A 12,495-nucleotide genomic window follows, 5' to 3' on the forward strand; every position below is an offset into this window, starting at 1 on the left:
TAATTGTTATTTTATTTGAATAGGCAGTGGTCCATAGGATCAATATCTGTAATTAAAATGTTTGTTTTGAAACATTCTCAAAGGGGAAGAGGTTTTTACGAGACTACTTATCTTTGTGGATTGATTACCACAATCACTGATATGGTGGTGAAGTATGATTGTTTTGGGCCAAATTACGGTGAAAAAACATTTCTGCATACCACTACAATTTGGTATTTGAAGGTACAACCAAACACCCCTTTCATCTACCTTCGATTTAATACATCAGAAAAAGCTGTTTTGTGTTCGCAAATGGCCTGGTTTCTCAGACCAGCCTGCTTGCACCTGAGACTAGGGTTCGTACATCTTGTACGTGGGCAGCGTTTTTTAGTAGAAAGTAAATAGATTATGCATTGCACAAAAATGAAGTGCTTCAAACAAACACATACTTTGTATGCACAGCGAAGAGGTGGAATACATGTAAGACTGAGGACACAGGTTAAATGAGGAATAGATTGACTGCATTGCTGCCCACTTTTCTATGCAATTTCTGTAGTGCGATCAAAGGAAGCACCAAACTGTAAAACAAAGTTGTCAATTGCTTTCATAGTCCATTCCCTTTGTTTGGTGCTGTGAAAGGAAGAGCCAGATTCCAAAATAAATCAATGCTTTCAGAAATTTCCCATACGGAATACCGAGCCCTGTATAAAAATGCATTTACTCTCAGGTTTTGAGCAGTGACATTGTAATGCTATTAAAGTGTAAGATCCAAGTGAACACTGACTCTGTCAATGATGATCCAAAGGGGTTTTATGAAAAGTCCCAGCTACAAACACAAGAACCAAAACAGGCTAAGGGGACACCTGGATTTGAACCAGGGACCTCTTGATCCGCAGTCAAATGCTCTACCACTGAGCTATGTCCCCACCTGTTTGTAAGAGTCGGAATGAAAATATATCAGTACCTCATGAAAGAGTGTGAGCATCATGCTCAGTTGGGCCGGAAAGTACAAGCTTGAAACTGTGGAACAGGAGAAGTAGTTCTTAATATTATTTATTGAAGGAAAACGGGATCGTTTAAAAAAAATATTTATATGTTTCATTGTTATTTTATTTGAACAGGCAGTGGTCCATAGGACCAATGCCTGTACATAAAATGCTTGTTTTGAAACATTCTCAAAGGGGAAGAGGTTTTTACGGGACGCCTTATCCTTTCGCGGATTGGTTACCACAATCACCGATATGGTGGTGAAGTATGATTGTTTTGGGCCAAATGATGGACGAAAAACATTTCTACATACCACTGCAATTTGGTATTTGGAAGGTACACCCAAACGTCCCTTTCAAGTACCATCAATTTAATATATCAGAAAAGGCCATTTTGTGTTCGAAAATGGCCTGAGTCTTCGAGCCAGCCTTTTTTCATCTGCAAGGAGGGTTCATACATTTTGCACGTAGGCAGAGGTTTTAAGGAGAAATTAAATAGTTTCTACGTTGCACAAGAATGAAGTGCTTTAAACAAACACATATTTTGTATGCACAGAGGAGAGGAGGAATATATGTAAGACTGAGGACACAGGTTAAATGAGAAATAGATTGACTGCAGCGCTGCCGAGTATACTATGCCATTTCTTTAGTGCGCTACAAGGAAGCACCAAACTGTATAACAAAGTTTTCAATTGTTTTCATAGTCATTCTCTTTGCTTGAAGCTGTGAAAGGAAGAGCCGGATTCCAAAATAAATCAATGATGTTTCAGAAAGTTCCCACGCCCTTTGTAAAAATGCATTTATTCCCAGGTTTTGAGCAGTGACACTGTAATGCTAATAAAGTATAAGATCCAACTGAACACTGACTCTGTCAATGGTGATCCAAAGGGACTTTATGAAAGATCCCAGCTACAAACACCAGAACCAAAATAGGTTTAGGGGACACCCGGATTTGAACCAGGGACCTCTTGATCTGCAGTCAAATGCTCTACCACTGAGCTATATCCCCAACTGTTTCCTAAGATCAGAATGACAATATATCAGTACATCATGAAAGCGTGAGAGGCTCAAGCTCAGTTGGGCCACAAAGTACGAGCTTGAAACTGTGGAAAAGGAGAAGTAGTTCTTAATATTATTAATTAAAGGAAAGCAGGATCATTTAAAAAACAAAATGTATATGTTTAATTGTTATTTTATTTGAATAGGCAGTGGTCCATAGGACCAATATCTGTAATTAAAATGTTTGTTTTGAAACATTCTCAAAGGGGAAGAGGTTTTTACGAGACTACTTATCTTTGTGGATTGATTACCACAATCACTGATATGGTGGTGAAGTATGATTGTTTTGGGCCAAATTACGGTGAAAAAACATTTCTGCATACCACTACAATTTGGTATTTGAAGGTACAACCAAACACCCCTTTCATCTACCTTCGATTTAATACATCAGAAAAAGCTGTTTTGTGTTCGCAAATGGCCTGGTTTCTCAGACCAGCCTGCTTGCACCTGAGACTAGGGTTCGTACATCTTGTACGTGGGCAGCGTTTTTTAGTAGAAAGTAAATAGATTATGCATTGCACAAAAATGAAGTGCTTCAAACAAACACATACTTTGTATGCACAGAGAAGAGGTGGAATACATGTAAGACTGAGGACACAGCTTAAATGAGGAATAGATTGACTGCATTGCTGCCCACTTTTCTATGCAATTTCTGTAGTGCGATCAAAGGAAGCACCAAACTGTAAAACAAAGTTGTCAATTGCTTTCATAGTCCATTCCCTTTGTTTGGTGCTGTGAAAGGAAGAGCCAGATTCCAAAATAAATCAATGCTTTCAGAAATTTCCCATACGGAATACCGAGCCCTGTATAAAAATGCATTTACTCTCAGGTTTTGAGCAGTGACATTGTAATGCTATTAAAGCGTAAGATCCAAGTGAACACTGACTCTGTCAATGATGATCCAAAGGGGTTTTATGAAAAGTCCCAGCTACAAACACAAGAACCAAAACAGGCTAAGGGGACACCTGGATTTGAACCAGGGACCTCTTGATCTGCAGTCAAATGCTCTACCACTGAGCTATGTCCCCACCTGTTTGTGAGAGTCGGAATGAAAATATATCAGTACCTCATGAAAGAGTGTGAGCATCATGCTCAGTTGGGCCGGAAAGTACAAGCTTGAAACTGTGGAACAGGAGAAGTAGTTCTTAATATTATTTATTAAAGGAAAACGGGATCGTTTAAAAAAAATATTTATATGTTTCATTGTTATTTTATTTGAACAGGCAGTGGTCCATAGGACCAATGCCTGTACATAAAATGCTTGTTTTGAAACATTCTCAAAGGGGAAGAGATTTTTACGGGACGCCTTATCCTTTCGCGGATTGGTTACCACAATCACCGAGATGGTGGTGAAGTATGATTGTTTTGGGCCAAATGATGGACGAAAAACATTTCTACATACCACTGCAATTTGGTATTTGGAAGGTACACCCAAACGTCCCTTTCAAGTACCATCAATTTAATATATCAGAAAAGGCCATTTTGTGTTCGAAAATGGCCTGAGTCTTCGAGCCAGCCTTTTTTCATCTGCAACGAGGGTTCATACATTTTGCAGGTGGGCAGAGGTTTTAAGGAGAAATTAAATAGTTTCTACGTTGCACAAGAATGAAGTGCTTTAAACAAACACATATTTTGTATGCACAGAGGAGAGGAGGAATATATGTAAGACTGAGGACACAGGTTAAATGAGAAATAGATTGACTGCAGCGCTGCCGAGTATACTATGCCATTTCTTTAGTGCGCTACAAGAAAGCACCAAACTGTATAACAAAGTTTTCAATTGTTTTCATAGTCATTCTCTTTGCTTGAAGCTGTGAAAGGAAGAGCCGGATTCCAAAATAAATCAATGATGTTTCAGAAAGTTCCCACGCCCTGTGTAAAAATGCATTTATTCCCAGGTTTTGAGCAGTGACACTGTAATGCTAATAAAGTATAAGATCCAACTGAACACTGACTCTGTCAATGGTGATCCAAAGGGACTTTATGAAAGATCCCAGCTACAAACACCAGAACCAAAATAGGTTTAGGGGACACCCGGATTTGAACAAGAGACCTCTTAATCTGCAGTTAAATGCTCTACCACTGAGCTATATCCCCAAATGCATTTAAAGATCAGAATGACAATATATCAGTACATCATGAAAGCGTGAGAGGCTCAAGCTCAGTTGGGCCACAAAGTACGAGCTTGAAACAGTGGAAAAGGAGAAGTAGTTCTTAATATTATTAATTAAAGGAAAGCAGGATCATTTGAAAAACAAAATGTATATGTTTAATTGTTATTTTATTTGAATAGGCAGTGGTCCATAGGATCAATATCTGTAATTAAAATGTTTGTTTTGAAACATTCTCAAAGGGGAAGAGGTTTTTACGAGACTACTTATCTTTGTGGATTGATTACCACAATCACTGATATGGTGGTGAAGTATGATTGTTTTGGGCCAAATTACGGTGAAAAAACATTTCTGCATACCACTACAATTTGGTATTTGAAGGTACAACCAAACACCCCTTTCATCTACCTTCGATTTAATACATCAGAAAAAGCTGTTTTGTGTTCGCAAATGGCCTGGTTTCTCAGACCAGCCTGCTTGCACCTGAGACTAGGGTTCGTACATCTTGTACGTGGGCAGCGTTTTTTAGTAGAAAGTAAATAGATTATGCATTGCACAAAAATGAAGTGCTTCAAACAAACACATACTTTGTATGCACAGCGAAGAGGTGGAATACATGTAAGACTGAGGACACAGGTTAAATGAGGAATAGATTGACTGCATTGCTGCCCACTTTTCTATGCAATTTCTGTAGTGCGATCAAAGGAAGCACCAAACTGTAAAACAAAGTTGTCAATTGCTTTCATAGTCCATTCCCTTTGTTTGGTGCTGTGAAAGGAAGAGCCAGGTTCCAAAATAAATCAATGCTTTCAGAAATTTCCCATACGGAATACCGAGCCCTGTATAAAAATGCATTTACTCTCAGGTTTTGAGCAGTGACATTGTAATGCTATTAAAGTGTAAGATCCAAGTGAACACTGACTCTGTCAATGATGATCCAAAGGGGTTTTATGAAAAGTCCCAGCTACAAACACAAGAACCAAAACAGGCTAAGGGGACACCTGGATTTGAACCAGGGACCTCTTGATCCGCAGTCAAATGCTCTACCACTGAGCTATGTCCCCACCTGTTTGTAAGAGTCGGAATGAAAATATATCAGTACCTCATGAAAGAGTGTGAGCATCATGCTCAGTTGGGCCGGAAAGTACAAGCTTGAAACTGTGGAACAGGAGAAGTAGTTCTTAATATTATTTATTGAAGGAAAACGGGATCGTTTAAAAAAAATATTTATATGTTTCATTGTTATTTTATTTGAACAGGCAGTGGTCCATAGGACCAATGCCTGTACATAAAATGCTTGTTTTGAAACATTCTCAAAGGGGAAGAGGTTTTTACGGGACGCCTTATCCTTTCGCGGATTGGTTACCACAATCACCGATATGGTGGTGAAGTATGATTGTTTTGGGCCAAATGATGGACGAAAAACATTTCTACATACCACTGCAATTTGGTATTTGGAAGGTACACCCAAACGTCCCTTTCAAGTACCATCAATTTAATATATCAGAAAAGGCCATTTTGTGTTCGAAAATGGCCTGAGTCTTCGAGCCAGCCTTTTTTCATCTGCAAGGAGGGTTCATACATTTTGCACGTAGGCAGAGGTTTTAAGGAGAAATTAAATAGTTTCTACGTTGCACAAGAATGAAGTGCTTTAAACAAACACATATTTTGTATGCACAGAGGAGAGGAGGAATATATGTAAGACTGAGGACACAGGTTAAATGAGAAATAGATTGACTGCAGCGCTGCCGACTATACTATGCCATTTCTTTAGTGCGCTACAAGGAAGCACCAAACTGTATAACAAAGTTTTCAATTGTTTTCATAGTCATTCTCTTTGTTTGAAGCTGTGAAATGAAGAGCCGGATTCCAAAATAAATCAATGATGTTTCAGAAAGTTCCCACGCCCTGTGTAAAAATGCATTTATTCCCAGGTTTTGAGCAGTGACACTGTAATGCTAATAAAGTATAAGATCCAACTGAACACTGACTCTGTCAATGGTGATCCAAAGGGACTTTATGAAAGATGCCAGCTACAAACACCAGAACCAAAATAGGTTTAGGGGACACCCGGATTTGAACCAGGGACCTCTTGATCTGCAGTCAAATGCTCTACCACTGAGCTATATCCCCAACTGTTTTCAAAGATCAGAATGACAATATATCAGTACATCATGAAAGAGTGAGAGGCTCATGCTCAGTTGGGCCGCAAAGTACGAGCTTGAAACTGTGGAAAAGGAGAAGTAGTTCTTAATATTTTTAACTAAAGGAAAACAGGATCAATTTAAAAACAAAATGTATACGTTTAATTGTTATTTTATTTGAATAGGCAGTGGTCCATAGGACCAATATCTGTAATTAAAATGTTTGTTTTGAAACATTCTCAAAGGGGAAGAGGTTTTTACGAGACTACTTATCTTTGTGGATTGATTACCACAATCACTGATATGGTGGTGAAGTATGATTGTTTTTGGCCAAATTACGGTGAAAAAACATTTCTCCATACCACTACAATTTGGTATTTGAAGGTACAACCAAACACCCCTTTCATCTACCTTCGATTTAATACATCAGAAAAAGCTATTTTGTGTTCGCAAATGGCCTGGTTTCTCAGACCAGCCTGCTTGCACCTGAGACTACGGTTCGTACATCTTGTACGTGGGCAGCGTTTTTTAGTAGAAAGTAAATAGATTATGAATTGCACAAAAATGAAGTGCTTCAAACAAACACATACTTTGTATGCACAGAGAAGAGGTGGAATACATGTAAGACTGAGGTCACAGGTTAAATGAGGAATAGATTGACTGCATTGCTGCCCACTTTTCTATGCAATTTCTGTAGTGCGATCAAAGGAAGCACCAAACTGTAAAACAAAGTTGTCAATTGCTTTCATAGTCCATTCCCTTTGTTTGGTGCTGTGAAAGGAAGAGCCAGATTCCAAAATAAATCAATGCTTTTTCAGACATTTCCCATACGGAATACCGAGCCCTGTATAAAAATGCATTTACTCTCAGGTTTTGAGCAGTGACATTGTAATGCTATTAAAGTGTAAGATCCAAGCGAACACTGACTCTGTCAATGATGATCCAAAGGGGTTTTATGGAAAGTCCCAGCTACAAACACAAGAACCAAAACAGGCTAAGGGAACACCTGGATTTGAACCAGGGACCTCTTGATCTGCAGTGAAATGCTCTACCACTGAGCTATATCCCCACCTGTGTGTGAGAGTCGGAATGAAAATATATCAGTACCTCATGAAAGAGTGTGAGCATCATGCTCAGTTGGGCCGGAAAGTATAAGCTTGAAACTGTGGAACCGGAGAAGTAGTTCTTAATATTATCTATTGAAGGAAAACGGGTTCGTTTAAAAAAAATATTTATATGTTTCATTGTTATTTTATTTGAACAGGCAGTGGTCCATAGGACCAATGCCTGTACATAAAATGCTTGTTTTGAAACATTCTCAAAGGGGAAGAGGTTTTTACGGGACGCCCTATCCTTTCGCGGATTGGTTACCACAATCACCGAGATGGTGGTGAAGTATGATTGTTTTGGGCCAAATGATGGACGAAAAACATTTCTACATACCACTGCAATTTGGTATTTGGAAGGTACACCCAAACGTCCCTTTCAAGTACCATCAATTTAATATATCAGAAAAGGCCATTTTGTGTTCGAAAATGGCCTGAGTCTTCGAGCCAGCCTTTTTTCATCTGCAACGAGGGTTCATACATTTTGCACGTAGGCAGAGGTTTTAAGGAGAAATTAAATAGCTTCTACGTTGCACAAGAATGAAGTGCTTTAAACAAACACATATTTTGTATGCACAGAGGAGAGGAGGAATATATGTAAGACTGAGGACACAGGTTAAATGAGAAATAGATTGACTGCAGCGCTGCCGACTATACTATGCCATTTCTTTAGTGCTCTACAAGGAAGCACCAAACTGTATAACAAAGTTTTCAATTGTTTTCATAGTCATTCTCTTTGTTTGAAGCTGTGCAATGAAGAGCCGGATTCCAAAATAAATCAATGATGTTTCAGAAAGTTCCCACGCCCTGTGTAAAAATGCATTTATTCCCAGGTTTTGAGCAGTGACACTGTAATGCTAATAAAGTATAAGATCCAACTGAACACTGACTCTGTCAATGGTGATCCAAAGGGACTTTATGAAAGATCCCAGCTACAAACACCAGAACCAAAATAGGCTTAGGGGACACCCGGATTTGAACCAGGGACCTCTTGATCTGCAGTCAAATGCTCTACCACTGAGCTATATCCCCAACTGTATTCAAAGATCAGAATGACAATATATCAGTACATCATGAAAGAGTGAGAGGCTCAAGCTCAGTTGGGCCGCAAAGTACGAGCTTGAAACTGTGGAAAAGGAGAAGTAGTTCTTAATATTATTAATTAAAGGAAAACAAGACCATTTAAAAAACAAAATGTATATGTTTAATTGTTATTTTATTTGAATAGGCAGTGACCAATATCTGTAATTAAAATGTTTTTTTTAAAACATTCTCAAAGGGGAAGAGGTTTTTACGAGACTTCTTATCTTTGTGGATTGATTGCCACAATCACTGATATGGTGGTGAAGTATGATTGTTTTGGGCCAAATTACGGTGAAAAAACATTTCTGCATACCACTACAATTTGGTATTTGAAGGTACAACCAAACACACCTTTCATGTACCTTCGATTTAATACATCAGAAAAACCTGTTTTGTGTTCGCAAATGGCTTGGTTTCTCAGACCAGCCTGTTTGCACCTGAGACTAGGGTTCGTACATCTTGTACGTGGGCAGCATTGTTTTCATAGTCATTCTCTTTGCTTGAAGCTGTGAAAGGAAGAGCCGGATTACAAAATAAATCAATGATGTTTCAGAAAGTTCCCACGCCCTGTGTAAAAATGCATTTATTCCCAGGTTTTGAGCAGTGACACTGTAATGCTAATAAAGTATAAGATCCAACTGAACACTGACTCTGTCAATGGTGATCCAAAGGGACTTTATGAAAGAAACCAGCTACAAACACCAGAACCAAAATAGGTTTAGGGGACACCCGGATTTGAACCAGGGACCTCTTGATCTGCAGTCAAATGCTCTACCACTGAGCTATATCCCCAACTGTTTTCTAAGATCAGAATGACAATATATCAGTACATCATGAAAGAGTGAGCAACTCAAGCTCAGTTGGGCCACAAAGTACGAGCTTGAAACTGTGGAAAAGGAGAAGTAGTTCTTAATATTATTAATTAAAGGAAAACAGGATCATATAAAAAACAAAATGTATATGTTTAATTGTTATTTTATTTGAATAGGCAGTGGTCCATAGGACCAATATCTGTAATTGAAATGTTTGTTTTGAAACATTCTCAAAGGGGAAGAGGTTTTTACGAGACTACCTATCTTTGTGGATTGATTACCACAATCACTGATATGGTGGTGAAGTATGATTGTTTTGGGCCAAATTACGGTGAAAAAACATTTTTGTATACCACCACAATTTGGTATTTGAAGGTACAACCAAACACCCCTTTCATGTACCTTCGATTTAATACATCAGAAAAAGCTGTTTTGTGTTCGCAAATGGCCTGGTTTCTCAGACCAGCCTGCTTGCACCTGAGACTAGGGTTCGTACATCTTGTACGTGGGCAGCGACCGAGGGGCCATAAGGGCGTCCCTCCAGTCCGCGTCATCTAGGGGTCCCACCCAGGCCTCCCATCGCTGTTTTAGTCCGCTCCAGTCTACCGGGGTATTGTTAATCAGGGATTTGTAAATGCGGGATATGCCCCCCTTCCCCAGACACCCTAACATCACCTGGGCTTCAGGCGGGCTATGGGAAGGCAATCTAGAGTCAAGAGGGACGTGGGTCCGGACCGCATGGCGCAATTGAAGGTAGCGATAAAATTGAGAAGGCTGCAGCGAGAAGCGGGGCTGAAGCTCCTGGAAGGAACACATGTGGCTCCCACGCCATATATCAAGGGGAAGAGGTTTTTACGGGACGCCTTATCCTTTCGCGGATTGGTTACCACAATCACTGAGATGGTGGTGAAGTGTGATTGTTTTGGGCCAAATGATGGACGATAAACATTTCTACATACCACTGCAATTTGGTATTTGGAAGGTACACCCAAACGTCCCTTTCAAGTACCATCAATTTAATATATCAGAAAAGGCCATTTTGTGTTCGAAAATGGCCTGAGTCTTCGAGCCAGCCTTTTTTCATCTGCAACGAGGGTTCATACATTTTGCACGTAGGCAGAGGTTTTAAGGAGAAATTAAATAGTTTCTACGTTGCACAAGAATGAAGTGCTTTAAACAAACACATATTTTGTATGCACAGAGGAGAGGAGGAATATATGTAAGACTGAGGACACAGGTTAAATGAGAAATAGATTGACTGCAGCGCTGCCGAGTATACTATGCCATTTCTTTATTGTGCTACAAGGAAGCACCAAACTGTATAACAAAGTTTTCAATTGTTTTCATAGTCATTCCCTTTCTTTGGTGCTGTGAAAGGAAGAGCCAGATTCCAAAATAAATCAATGCTGTTTCAGAAATTTCCCATACGGAATACCGAGCCCTGTATAAAAATGCATTTACTCTCAGGTTTTGAGCAGTGACATTGTAATGCTATTAAAGTGTAAGATCCAAGCGAACACTGACTCTGTCAATGATGATCCAAAGGGGTTTTATGAAAAGTCCCAGCTACAAACACAAGAACCAAAACAGGCTAAGGGGACACCTGGATTTGAACCAGGGACCTCTTGATCTGCAGTCAAATGCTCTACCACTGCGCTATATCCCCACCTGTTTGTGAGAGTCGGAATGAAAATATATCAGTACCTAATGAAAAACTGTGAGCATCATGCTCAGTTGGGCCGGAAAGTACAAGCTTGAAACTGTGGAACAGGAGAAGTAGTTCCTAATATTATTTATTGAAGGAAAACGGGATCGTTTAAAAAAATTATTTACATGTTTCATTGTTATTTTATTTGAACAGGCAGTGGTCCATAGGACCAATGACTGTTCATAAAATGCTTGTTTTGAAACATTCTCAAAGGGGAAGAGGTTTTTACGGGACGCCTTATCCTTTCGCGGATTAGTTACCACAATCACCGAGATGGTGGTGAAGTATGATTGTTTTGGGCCAAATGATGGACGATAAACATTTCTACATACCACTGCAATTTGGTATTTGGAAGGTACACCCAAACGTCCCTTTCAAGTACCATCAATTTAATATATCAGAAAAGGCCATTTTGTGTTCAAAAATGGCCTGAGTCTTCGAGCCAGCCTTTTTTCATCTGCAACGAGGGTTCATACATTTTGCACGTAGGCAGAGGTTTTAAGGAGTAATTAAATAGTTTCTACGTTGCACAAGAATGAAGTGCTTTAAACAAACACATATTTTGTATGCACAGAGGAGAGGAGGAATATATGTAAGACTGAGGACACAGGTTAAATGAGAAATAGATTGACTGCAGTGCTGCCGAGTATACTATGCCATTTCTTTAGTGCGCTACAAGGAAGCACCAAACTGTATAACAAACTTTTCAATTGTTTTCATAGTCATTCTCTTTGTTTGAAGCTGTGAAATGAAGAGCCGGATTCCAAAATAAATCAATGATGTTTCAGAAAGTTCCCACGCCCTGTGTAAAAATGCATTTATTCCCAGGTTTTGAGCAGTGACTCTGTAATGCTAATAAAGTATAAGATCCAACTGAACACTGACTCTGTCAATGGTGATCCAAAGGGACTTTATGAAAGATCCCAGCTACAAACACCAGAACCAAAATAGGTTTAGGGGACACCCGGATTTGAACCAGGGACCTCTTGATCTGCAGTCAAATGCTCTACCACTGAGCTATATCCCCAACTGTTTTCAAAGTTCAGAATGACAATATATCAGTACATCATGAAAGAGTGAGCGACTCAAGCTCAGTTGGGCCACAAAGTACGAGCTTGAAACTGTGGAAAAGGAGAAGTAGTTCTTAATATTATTAATTAAAGGAAAACAGGATCATTTAAAAAACAAAATGTATATGTTTAATTGTTATTTTATTTGAATAGGCAGTGGTCCATAGGACCAATATCTGTAATTGAAATGTTTGTTTTGAAACATTCTCAAAGGGGAAGAGGTTTTTACGAGACTACCTTTCTTTGTGGATTGATTACCACAATCACTGATATGGTGGTGAAGTATGATTGTTTTAGGCCAAATTACGGTGAAAAAACATTTCTGTATACCACCACAATTTGGTATTTGAAGGTACAACCAAACACCCCTTTCATGTACCTTCGATTTAATACATCAGAAAAAGCTGTTTTGTGTTCGCAAATGGCCTGGTTTCTCA

At 39.2% G+C, this 12,495-nt stretch overlaps 8 non-coding genes across 8 annotated transcripts; all 8 read right to left on the reverse strand.

The window, feature by feature from the left end:
• Positions 1-833: 833 nt before the first annotated feature.
• Positions 834-905, reverse strand: TRNAR-GCG (transfer RNA arginine (anticodon GCG)). The gene has a single exon. It is a non-coding gene; the product is annotated as a tRNA-Arg (tRNA).
• Positions 906-1,902: 997 nt separating this feature from the next.
• TRNAC-GCA (transfer RNA cysteine (anticodon GCA)) lies at positions 1,903-1,974 on the reverse strand. The gene has a single exon. It is a non-coding gene; the product is annotated as a tRNA-Cys (tRNA).
• A 1,006-nt stretch (positions 1,975-2,980) lies between these two features.
• On the reverse strand, positions 2,981-3,052 carry TRNAC-GCA (transfer RNA cysteine (anticodon GCA)). The gene has a single exon. It is a non-coding gene; the product is annotated as a tRNA-Cys (tRNA).
• Positions 3,053-5,127: 2,075 nt separating this feature from the next.
• On the reverse strand, positions 5,128-5,199 carry TRNAR-GCG (transfer RNA arginine (anticodon GCG)). The gene has a single exon. It is a non-coding gene; the product is annotated as a tRNA-Arg (tRNA).
• Positions 5,200-6,196: 997 nt separating this feature from the next.
• TRNAC-GCA (transfer RNA cysteine (anticodon GCA)) lies at positions 6,197-6,268 on the reverse strand. Its single transcript has one exon. It is a non-coding gene; the product is annotated as a tRNA-Cys (tRNA).
• A 2,077-nt stretch (positions 6,269-8,345) lies between these two features.
• TRNAC-GCA (transfer RNA cysteine (anticodon GCA)) lies at positions 8,346-8,417 on the reverse strand. Its single transcript has one exon. It is a non-coding gene; the product is annotated as a tRNA-Cys (tRNA).
• Positions 8,418-9,188: 771 nt separating this feature from the next.
• Positions 9,189-9,260, reverse strand: TRNAC-GCA (transfer RNA cysteine (anticodon GCA)). Its single transcript has one exon. It is a non-coding gene; the product is annotated as a tRNA-Cys (tRNA).
• A 2,683-nt stretch (positions 9,261-11,943) lies between these two features.
• TRNAC-GCA (transfer RNA cysteine (anticodon GCA)) lies at positions 11,944-12,015 on the reverse strand. Its single transcript has one exon. It is a non-coding gene; the product is annotated as a tRNA-Cys (tRNA).
• Between the last annotated feature and the right edge of the window lie 480 nt (positions 12,016-12,495).

The sequence above is a fragment of the Triturus cristatus genome, chromosome 4_1 (assembly GCF_964204655.1).
Source record: "Triturus cristatus chromosome 4_1, aTriCri1.1, whole genome shotgun sequence".
Lineage (NCBI taxonomy): Eukaryota > Metazoa > Chordata > Amphibia > Caudata > Salamandridae > Triturus > Triturus cristatus.